Source organism: Brassica napus, chromosome C5 (genome assembly GCF_020379485.1).
Source record: "Brassica napus cultivar Da-Ae chromosome C5, Da-Ae, whole genome shotgun sequence".
Lineage (NCBI taxonomy): Eukaryota > Viridiplantae > Streptophyta > Magnoliopsida > Brassicales > Brassicaceae > Brassica > Brassica napus.
The window spans coordinates 24,204,237-24,216,197 of record NC_063448.1 but is presented as its reverse complement, the minus strand read 5'-3'; positions in this window follow the sequence as shown (position 1 = coordinate 24,216,197).

Below are 11,961 nucleotides of genomic sequence, written 5' to 3'. Positions count from 1 at the left end.
GAAATGGTTAAGCTTGCATGCTTTCTCATTGAAATGTAAAAGATCGACTGCTTCATCTCATTGATCAAACCAAAGAATATTCAAGAAGCCTTAGAGGATGAGTTCTGGACTGCCTCAATGCATGAAGAAATGGAACAATTTGTTAGACTTCAGGTGTGGGACTTAGTACCAAGACCGGAGGAGGAGGCTAATGTAATTGGAACAAAATGGTTGCACAAGAACAAGACAGATGAAAACGGTAGAATGGTCAGAAACAAGTCAAAACTAGTGGCTCAAGGATACTCTCAAATTGAAGGCGTGAACTTTGATGAGACCTTTGCTCTGGTGGCACGTCTAGATTCATCTCTTGTTCGAGATAGCTTGTAAACTTCGTATCAAACTCTATCAAATGGACTTTAAGAGTGCTTTTATGAATGGAGTACTCCAGGAAGAAGTGTACGTAATGCAACCCAAAAGTTTTGAGGACCCCCACTTCCCTGATCATGTATACAAGCTGAGAAAAGCCCTTTAGAGTTTAAAACAAGCACCAGAGCTTGGTATGAGAGGCTGACTCAGTTCCTGATCGAAACTGGTTTCAAAAGAGGAGGTGTTGATAAGACTCTCTTTATTTAAGAAATCGACTCTCATATTCTGGTGGTTCAAGTGTATGTCGATGACATCATATTTGGGAGTACCTCTAGGCCCCTGGTTGATGAATTTGTGAAGACAATGACCATGGAATTCAAGCTGGGCATGGTTGGTGAACTAAGCTACTTCTTAGGGCTTCAGATCAATCAAATGGAAGATGGAATTTTCGTTACTCAAAGCACTTATGCGAAGAACCTAGTGAAACGATTTGGCATGCAAACAAGCAAAACTTCCAGAACCCCGATGAGCACAACCACAAAGCTTTCTCGTGATGAAGAAGGACAAAAGGTTGATGAAAAACTCTATCGAGCCATGATAGGAAGCCTTCTTTATCTCACTGCAAGTCGTCCGGACCTATGTCTCAGTGTTGGTATATGCTCCCGATACCAGGCCTCACCCAAGGAATCACACATGAATGCAGTGAAACAAGTAATCAAATATGTGAAAGGAACTCTGAACTTTGGTCTTCAATACACATTTGAGACTAATGTAAATCTTGCAGGTTACTGTGACGCAGATTGGGCAGGGCGTGTCGATGACAGGAGAAGTACATCTAGTGGATGCTTCTTCCTTGGTAACAACATGGTGTCGTGGCAAAGCAAAAAGTAGAACTGTGTGTCGTTGTCTACTGCAGAAGCTGAATACATTGCATTGGGAAGCTGTGATGTTAGGAGTTTTCAAGGCTCCTAAGACAAATGATGTAAGATAAAAAATTGTCGAACCAGTTCTGAGGGATATCAAAGCACCGAGAATGCAAGTACTCATTTAATCTAAGTGCAACCAATGATTTAGATGGGTTTTAAACTACTACTAATACTAGAAAGCAATTACAGAATGATACTTTTTTGACTAAGGGAAAAGAGAACTCATGGGCATAGGGATTAGACCTTGGGTGATCAAGTATCGAACTAAGGATGGCAAATGATCAATCAAACTATCGACCTTAAGCCTAGACACAATTCTAAGCAAGCTCTATGTCTAGATGAATGCTCATTTGCTAACATATCTCAAACATCAAATGTCTTTAGTTGAATAATGTGAAAGCAATCATTACTAACAAGTCTATTAGCTATCTTAGCACCTTTAACAACAAATGTCTTTGGCAAAGTATACTAAAATCCTAGGAGAGTTGTCTCAGGCATTTCATCAAACACCTTTTGGGTGGGAAATGCCTATTGATCAACTTTTGAGTGGCCAACTCAGAAGATACATTATGAATACTCTACTAGCAAGGAACAAGAATGATCTACACTAAAACATCCTAGAACTAACCTAATCACCCTTAATCTCCCTAACTCATGAATTCAAAAGGTGATTACACACTAATCTTCATGATTCCTCTTAAACCCATATTGTATTTCAGATTAATCATATAGAGGAATAGATAAGAAATCAACAAGAACACAAGATGAAAGCAATGAAATCTGAATCAAAAGAAGTTTTTACTAGTTGTTCTCCAGCAAAGAGATATCCCGCCTCCAATGGCTTACAAAGTATTAAAACATAGGTTTTTTTGGAAGTGCAAAACGTGCATACAAATGACCGAAAGGTCCCCGAGAAATCATAATTTTTGGCAGCAAAATAACGCGGAGCGACTTGCAGGTGTCGCTCCGGGAAGTCGCTCCAAGGCCGATTTTGGTGTCTCTGGACGAGAGGACGCGAGCGACCTTGGTGTGTCGCTCCAACAGGTCGCTCTGAACATCGGGAGCGACTTCGGCACGTCGCTCTGGGAGGTCGCTCCAGGGTCAAATCTGTGTGTCTCCGGACGTGAAAACGCGAGCGACTTCGTGCGGTCGCTCTGGGAAAGTCACTCCGAGATGTGGTGCACAGCGACTTCATGTAGTCGCTCTGGGAAGTCGCTCCAGGCAGTGCTCGTCCAAAGATCACTCTAATCAGCTCCTTTGAGCTCCAAATGCACCCAATTGTCTCCAGGAACTCCATGTGGTACTCAAATACCTAATAGAGACATATGTATGCAAAATTCAACCTAGACATGGCTAAATCCTAATCTATATGATGAAAATGCACATGAATAAATGGATAAAACAATGTAAATATGCAAGATATCAAGCTGTTGCATTCAACTTCTCTGGATGAGACAAATGCTGGTTGATTACGGGTACAATTCTGATCCTATGCTAGTCCATTGTGATAACATAAGTGCTATAAACTTAACTAAAAATCCAGTGCATCACTCTCGTACTAAGCATGTTGATCTCAGACACCACTTTGTGAGAGAGTTAGTTGAGGTAAAACTTGTGGTCATCGAACATATTCTCTCGGAAAGCCAGTTAGCTGACATTTTCACTAAGCCTTTAGATTTCAACTCCTTTTCGGGTCTCCGAAAAGCGTTGGGAATCGTCGATCTCTAAGTTTGAGAGAACCATGTCTAGAGATGTAGATAAGTGTAGATAGTTGAAGTCACATGTCAGTTTCCACACAATAACCTTGTACCATCAGTTTTTTGGCGGTAAGTCTTGAGTCGTCTCCAAGTTCACTTAGTCACATAATCCCGTGAGAAGGACACTCATCTTGGATCAGGATGCAACAAAAAATTTTGATTTGAGCATTGATCACTGTCTGGATGGGATTGAAATACAGAAACACACTGTCAAGTGTAACACACATTCATGGTTGTGTACCCTAAGTGTAAGGCCTGATGTAACGAACACTCGACTTGGATCAGGGTGCTGCAACATTTTGAATCTGGCGTCGATCAATGTTCTGATTGGGCAGAAACATACTGCTCGGAACATTCGTCTTGGGTCAGGGTGATACAACACTTTGCACCTAATGACACTCTCTGTCTTGATCAGTCTTTGTTTCTGAAAAATAAAAAAAAAAGGTGAAAAGAAAGAAGTGAGTAACAAAGGTTGAGAGAAAGTGTATCAAAAAAATGTGACTAAGTACTACAACATAGATGGTTGAAGAGTTACTGCTGATGAACCAGACTGTGACAGCTACTCGGCTAAGAAATAGCTACAGTCTGGAGGTGGAATGATGTTACCTCTTTGACTTACCGTGGGATAAAAATGTCTAAGCTATATGTATATGTCGTCTCTCGACATCAGACGAGAAGGTGAGCTGTATACTCACATGGGGTACTCATCTAACCTGTTACATATGTGTCATGCCTAAGAGACGAGTTGTGGTCAAGAAATAATGATCTATCAGGTTTGTGGGCTTATGTTTTGAGTCGATTAATTTCACCAATATGGATTTGGGCTTGGAGTAGTGGGCTTTTTAATTGTGTGTTGAGTGTGCTAGGGTTTCTTAAGGAGATTTCTCTTTCCCATGAGTAACACAACAAATCGGCAAGGTTACTTCCTCTATCTAGCCCTCTATTGCGACATGCAACTCCGAAGAAACTCCTGTCTGAATCAACCCATGGAAACCGACTTTGTCCCACCACCAGTGTCCTCTCAGACTAACGGCCACTCCGGCTTCGTCTTCATACCAGCGGAAGTACTCTTGCAAGCGTCTTCGTCGCCGTTCTCGATGCACGCCGCCGCCTGAACCAGAAGTTGAATCTCTCTCGGAGGGAAACTCCATCGATGAGGACTCTGATGCTCCCCAGGAAGAGACAGGATATGAAATCCCTCGAGAAGAGCATACCGATGTGTTTCTCTCCAAAGAAACAAGATATGAGGCAAGTCGTCAAGAGTTTCAAGCCATGTTCCGAGAGAATCTCGACCTTCTCCGCCCTTCTAGGCGACCTCTCTCTGCTCGCTTTGCCTCGATGGCTGCTAGGGCGAGGTATCACAATCTGAGAAACAGAAAATTTGTCACTCAGTATAGTCTCCCTCTCACCGATGAGAATCTACAAGATGTCAAGAAGGTAGTTGTTGACTCGAGATTGATATACACCGTCACTGATTCCGATCCATTTCAACCATGCATGGTGAGACAATTCATTGATAATCTGATGGATGCCGAAACTCGAGGTGATGGAGTTGCGGTCTATGTTAGATGTTCTTTGGTCAACTTCTCTCTGAGCCTAATCAACTCTCTCTACTGTATTCCTAGTTGTGAAGAAGACCCGGATTCGCTAGATTGGAACATTGATCATGTTTGTGCTTTTCTGAATGACAATCGAATTCGACGATGGGAGGATATGAGCTCTAAGTACTCAGCCACGAATCAAGTTCTATACAAGCTTGTGTGCTAAAACTGGATTCCAACCACGAGCTACACAGCCATGAATCCTGAACGTCTTCGGTTCATCTACATGCTCTATCACCACCGCAGTTTCAACTTTGGGAAGCTTGTCTACAATCAGATTCTGACAATGGCTGGGAACACTAGAACTGAAAAGTCTCGAAGGATCATCTTCCCCACTCTGATTCAGCAAGTTTTGCTCATACAACGCATTGTTCCTCCTGACTCTGATGACGAGGAGTTCACTGGTTGTGCCTAAACCAGTAGTCAAGGACAAGAAAGCTGGTCTATTGTCAGGTGCTTATTCGCGACCTCAGAATCTTGAAGAAGACATCAAGCGCACCATTGCTAGTTTCAAAGCTATTCGTATTCGGCTCAGGAGTAAGATGTTTGTACGGTGTGTGTACATTATACAATGTACTGATCTGTTTTTTTTTTCTCTAAATGTTCATCTATGCAGGGGGAGAGTACCCACATCAGCAGCACAGCGAGGACAGTGACGAGGAAAGTGGCTGAATGTGGAAGACCTTTATGATGTCGGTGTGTAGGGCCAATATTTCTCGTGTTTCTGAATTTGAGAAAAAGAGCCTACCTAATGTAATTTGTCTCTTATGTTTGGGTTATGTATTAAGCCTTGCTTTTGGATTGATGATCTATTATGGGTTTGTAGTATTGACTTATGTAAGGAAGTTATTTCAGTCTTTATGCCTGATGAACTTATCTCTGCGTACTTCTATTCTGGTCTATATGTCTCTTGTGATGTTTGTGCAGGATGCATAGAGTGTCACATTCAGATAAAAAGGGGAGAATGTTAGCTCCAGGACCGGAGCTGGTTTAATGTGAAACAGAGGAAGTGTTACACATGTGGTTCGGTATGTGAGATACCGGTTCAAAGTTAGTGTGTACGGATGACGTGGATTCAACCATTGAAAGATCATTGCTTTGGCTATAAGCAAGTGAAGATTTTCTGTTAGTGTAATATTAAGAGAGGATAATATTATGTAACAGGAATATATAAGTGTAACTAGGGAGATTTCCTAGGGTACGCTTTAAGGATTTTGTAACACGAGTTCTAGAGGCTGTTCTAGACTGCGTGATCTTGATAGCTTATGTTGAGTGTTTCTCATCAGTAGAGCTTTTGGATAGATTAAGGATTGGTATGTATCGAGTCAAGGTTGACGTTGTGTAATTCGGATTAGACAGATCTGAGAAGATTGTCTAAGTGATTCTTAATAAAACAAGTGTTGTTTTGGAAGTTGCTCTTATTTCACAGCTATTGGTATCCTATTGAACTTTCAATATATACATAGTGGTTATATAGTCTTTGTTTGTGTTAAAGAAAGAAAGTAACCTGAAGAGTCAACTCAGAGAAATTTCTAGTTTCTTCTCAACGATTCCTCGGTTCCATTTATTGTTCATGATTTCAACCCACGTATCATCTGTAACCATGGAGTTGCCATAAGCTATCTCAGTTCCTACTGATGTAATGATAATAACATCAAGGAGTTAATAATGGTCTTTGTTTCCTCAGCTTCTTGTACAAGGCTAGTGTTCTTCGTGTTGAGAAAAGAAGAAGACAGTTGTGGCGAAAAACATCTTCCCATAATGAATTAAACCTCAATAAAGAGAAATTCTCAAGATCATTATGATGATCAACCTTCAAGAACACATAAAAATACACATCAAAAATCAAGATTTAGAGCAAAAAACAAGTTTGTTAATCGGCGTTTTACACCTTGGCGCAAGCCTCATTTTTCTTTGAAATATCTGAAAGTAACCCCATGAGAACAAGCTCCAATCCACTCAATAAGCCTGAAGAGTGGAAAGAAGAAAATCCTACAGGACAAAATCAAAAGCTTTAGAGATATCCACCTTTAGTGTGATCCTACTATGGATATTGTCTTTGTGATATCCCTCAAGAACCTCTGAAGCCAGCAGAACATTTGTCAAGAAGAACTCTATCTTTGACAAAGGCTGTCTGATGAGACAAGATTAGATCTGGAAGGATCGCCTTTAATCTCGCTGTTAGTAGACGTATGATGAGCTTATATCGGATGTTGAGACATAATATCGGATGGAATTCCTGAATCTCCTCAGTTCCTGGTCTCTTTGGAAGTAGAACCAGAGATGTTGCATTAAGAGAGGACGGCATGAAGTGTTCATTAAAGAACATAAGGACTGTTTGGTTGAAATCTTCACCTATGACTTGCCAACTTGCCATGAAGAACTCAACCAGGAAGTCATCAAGACCATGGATCTTGTTTCGGGGCATTTTAAAGAGACTGTTTAATGGACTCAACTGTAATTGGCAGAAGCAGAGAGGTTTTCTGAGCATATGTGCATTTCGTCAGAATGAAACCGTATAAGATCTTTGTTAACTGTGGCAGTAGCTACCTCTAACAGAACCCAAAATACCATATAAATGATTGACTGCTAGCTCATGAACATCCTGCAAAGAAGCTGTCCGAATTCCATCTGGTTTAAGAAGATCTCTGATAGTCTTCGATCATTTCTCGCAATTGTACCCTGATGGGAAAATGGAGTATTGTAATCACCATCACTAAGCCATCTAATTCTAGATCGTTGCATGAAAAAACTTTGCTCTGCCTGGCTAAACATATTAAAAGAGATTCTAGCATTTAGCTCGTTCTTCATATTCACTTGGGATGGATTGTCCAGCGCATGTAGTTGCATAGTTTACATGATTTCCGAAGCCTCTAGCACCTTTTTCTCAATGTCGCTGAAGTGCTCTTTCATACTAACATGTTTACGTAAACACACATCAGACCTTCAAATAGAGCACATAAATCAAAAGTATCATTAGGACTTAAAACAAACTTTTAGCATATTGATATCTTTAACATACATGACATCTTTATATATTGTTCTATCAATATCTTTGGTGGATATAGCGCTATATCAAATATCGAAAGGAGGTAATGTATCTTCTCCCAACTATATTTGTACATTATTAATAAGTGTAATCATGGATATCACAAAACAAAATTGTATATAGTGTTATGTAATTTTTTTTCATCGCCGTAGGCAGTTCCTGCCTTATGGTACACAATATATCTTTCAGTTCATGGTTGAACAGGTACAGTATTTTGTAGTTTTGAATATAAGCATAATTTAATATCGTTGACAGTAAAAGAAACACAAAATGTGATAGTTACTATATCATGTTTTGAATTTTAATTAGGAAAACAAAATTTCAGCTACACAAAATTTTAATGTCTTGCTTAATTACATTGCATTTAGCCATTTACTTCTACAATAACTTTGCAGAACTTTATTAAAGATATAAGATGAATCTACAGTCACAAATCATGTACAAAATTCTACTCTGCGTATGCGCAAGTTATCGACTACTCCCATCCGTTTGAAAAAAAAGTCATTTTGACATTTTAACACAAATAAAGAAAATGATTGAAATGCATTTAAATTTTTATTAATTATACTTATTCAACTAATAAATTTGAAATAAATAAATTCTATCGTATTAAAGTAGAAGTATTTTAAGATTTTGTTTGGCAACAGTAAGTTAAAAAAAAAGTAATGGGCTTATGCTATTAAAAAAATTGGAAGTCCATTACATTATATTAAAAAGTAATGAGTTTATGTTACTTGATATAAATATTCAAATCAAAATAATAATTTAAAATTGATTTATATCAAAAATTCATTCAAAAATATACATATATTCAAAATTTGATTTTTGCTAACATATTTTCCAATAACCATTATAAAAATGTTTTCAATATATATAAGAAAAATACAATACAAAGTCCAATTTGAAACACCAACTTAAATTATGGTTTTTATATTTCACATTGAAATTTAAAAATATAATATATGTGATTATTTATATGACTGTACGTATAAAATATTATTAATTATAAACTTATTTGATGGTACGTATAAAATACGATTAATTATATGATAACACATATTTTTGTAACCTATGATGACACATATAGGATATATAATAGTGATAAGGGGTTGGCGTTCGGATTCGTTTTCGGTTCTGTTTGGGATTCTGTGTTCGGTTCAGATCTTTGAAAATTCGGTTCGGATTTGGATAACCAATTTAAATTGGTTTGGTTTAAATATTTGGATAGAGAATTAATAATTATTTAAGTATTTTTGGAGTTTTGAGTATATTTTAACTATTTTAGATATTTACGTTTGATTATTTGTATATATTTTCAAGTATTTAAACGAACTTAAAAGTATCATATATATTCTGGATGTTTTTATATATAGTAAATCTAAAAATAATTAATATATATAAGTATATAAATCTATTTTGGATACCCAAAATACTTCGGTTCGGATCGGATTAGGTTTCAATTCTTCAAATACCAAAATTTGAATAATTCGGATATTTAATCAATATCGGTTCGGATTTGGTACTACTTATTCGGATTGGGATCGGTTCTATTCTTCGAATTAGAGTTTTTTGCTCAATCCTAAATAGTGATATAAAAATAAATAGCATCATATTTTTTTTTAAATACATCTGCGCCGGCGCACGGATCAAAATCTAGTTATTTATTAAATTAATATTGTTTTTGTTTAAAATATTTTGTTTCTATGGTAAGTCTTTCGACAATGCGGATCGTATTTATTTCCCCTAATAACTTTGGGTCGGTGGTTTTGGGAATGAATTGGGAAGCTTCCTAGTAAGAACCTCTGCAGTTAGCTTCTCGTCGTTATTGACTGTAAAGTGATTTTCCACAAATAATAATCACCGAGAAGAAAAGATACTTGAGTGTTCATACACTTGCCTAGTTTTATGGATTGGCGGCTAAACTAGTGATCAAAGCATATTTTTGGAGTGTAATTTGTTCACCGCATCTTTTAGAGAATTTTGCTACTCCCCTATGTATTAATTATGGAGCATTACAATATGTTTTCGTAACTACATGTCATCACTAGAATAATTCTTATAATCCTTAAAAAATAAGTTGGTTCACATAAATATATATTATATTTTTTATTAAACTAACTATTAAATTGATTAGTAGTATATAAAAGAATATTATTTCTTTTCTTAAATAAAAGCTACGGAATTACATAATATGATTAACATATATATGACAATTAATGATTATGAATAATACATATTTCATAACAATTTTTATATATAGAAAATTAAACAATCACATTAAACATATAATAAAAAAATCTAGATTTTTTCTTATATGTTATATTTTGAATTTTTTAAACGATTATAAATTACTAAAAATGGTAAAAGTCTCACACTAAAAATTTTGTGATCAATGGTTTAACTTTTTTTGTTCAAGCAAGATACAAATGATCATAAATTGTATGAATATGAAGTCTCATTAATAGATATTCATATTATATATATTAATACATTTAAATTAAATTATATACTAAATAAAATATATAAATATGTTAATTTCAAAATCTGCAGTGAAAATTTTTTGGGATCTTAATATTTTAGTTTTGAAATTTGTATTGAAAAATCTCTTTAAAAGTTTTGTGATTAACGGTTTAAATTTTTGTCATATGAGTAGAAAGTTTCAATAATAAAAATGTATATTAAAATACTGTATATATATATATATATCTATGTCAATATCATTAAAATTTAATTACATACCACATAAAGTAAATAAAATCATTTTTTAATTTATTTACCAAAAACATGATTGTAAATTAACAATAAATATTGGTTTTGATTTATGTGTTTACTCTAATGTATATACTTTTATGTATACAAATTAATCTTTAAATATATGGTTTCTAATATGTTATTTGATCCTCACAGTCTCAAAAATACACTTCTTCAAATCGAAGTGATTTTTAATATTGGAAGCACTATATATATATATATATATATATTATTTTATTCAGATTAAATCATTTATTCTTGATATTTATTTCTAAAATGATTTTAATGAAATATCATGACAAGATTCCAATCACCTCATTTTGAGTTTGTTCGAAGAATGAGAGATTTGATCATTCGTCTAATATTTTTTCTCCATAATGCCCTACGTAGATATTATCATTGTAATAATAACATATTTGAACTATTTACTACAAATTTTCTGGTTTATCATTTAATAAATCAAACAGTTCTTAGTCAATACATAGTTTTTATATATTAGAATGAAAAAGTATTATATATATTTTTATCGGTATACTCTTAAGTAACTAAACATCAAAAGCATAGGTTAATAAAACAAGTAATTTGTTTTGTTGTTCTAGAATTAGATAATTCTAGACCGAACTGGTGAATATATACTAGATATGCATTTATATTTCGAGTTTGCATTTATATTCTATAACAGTTTGATATATTAGATTTGAACACTAACATGTGAATAGAGTTTACCGGTGATTTTCTTCAAAAATTTGATTCTTAGATATGTATCTGGAGTGGAACTAATTTTTACAGATGTCATCTTTTTAAATTGACACTTATGTAATTCACCGAATTCATGGAAGAAGTTTAAAAAAAAACAAATTCATATCAATGAAACATAAACGAGAACGAAAGCAAAATTTTATAGCGGTATAAAATGAAATATCTAATGGAGAGTCAATAGTAAACAAATCGAGAGCAGAAAACTATCCCCTTTCGTCAATCTATATTGCCTATCTGGTTTTTGTGATTTGTGTCAGCCGCAAAACTTAATTTTCTTTTGTGCCTATGAAATCTTAAAATAATCAAAATGAGTGGTATATTTAAGAGACCAGCATTTGTATTCGTCATTTTACAATCAATAAAGATTGTAATGTTGCAAAACGTTAAAATCATTTAATGAACAAACATTAGTTTAAAAAAATTTACTCCCCGCATGTGGGCTGATTATCATTTAGTGAATAAGAAAAACTCATATACTGTTCATTTAGAATCATTGCAGACGTTGTTGTCCATTTAACGAAAATATTAATATTAATATTAATCCAATCCAGTCCCTCTAATTATATAATTAAAATATTTAATTAAAAAATTAATATCTTTTACATATGGTTCTAAATAAGATTCTAGTAAACTTAGTAAATATATGAAAGTGTAATAGTTGAAAGAGAATACGTTAGAATTTATATTTTGGTAATAGTAAGCAAATAATTAAAGTTTAGACGATTTTATTTGATATTTTTCAAAACATGGAAGGGATGGTAGAGACTTAGTAT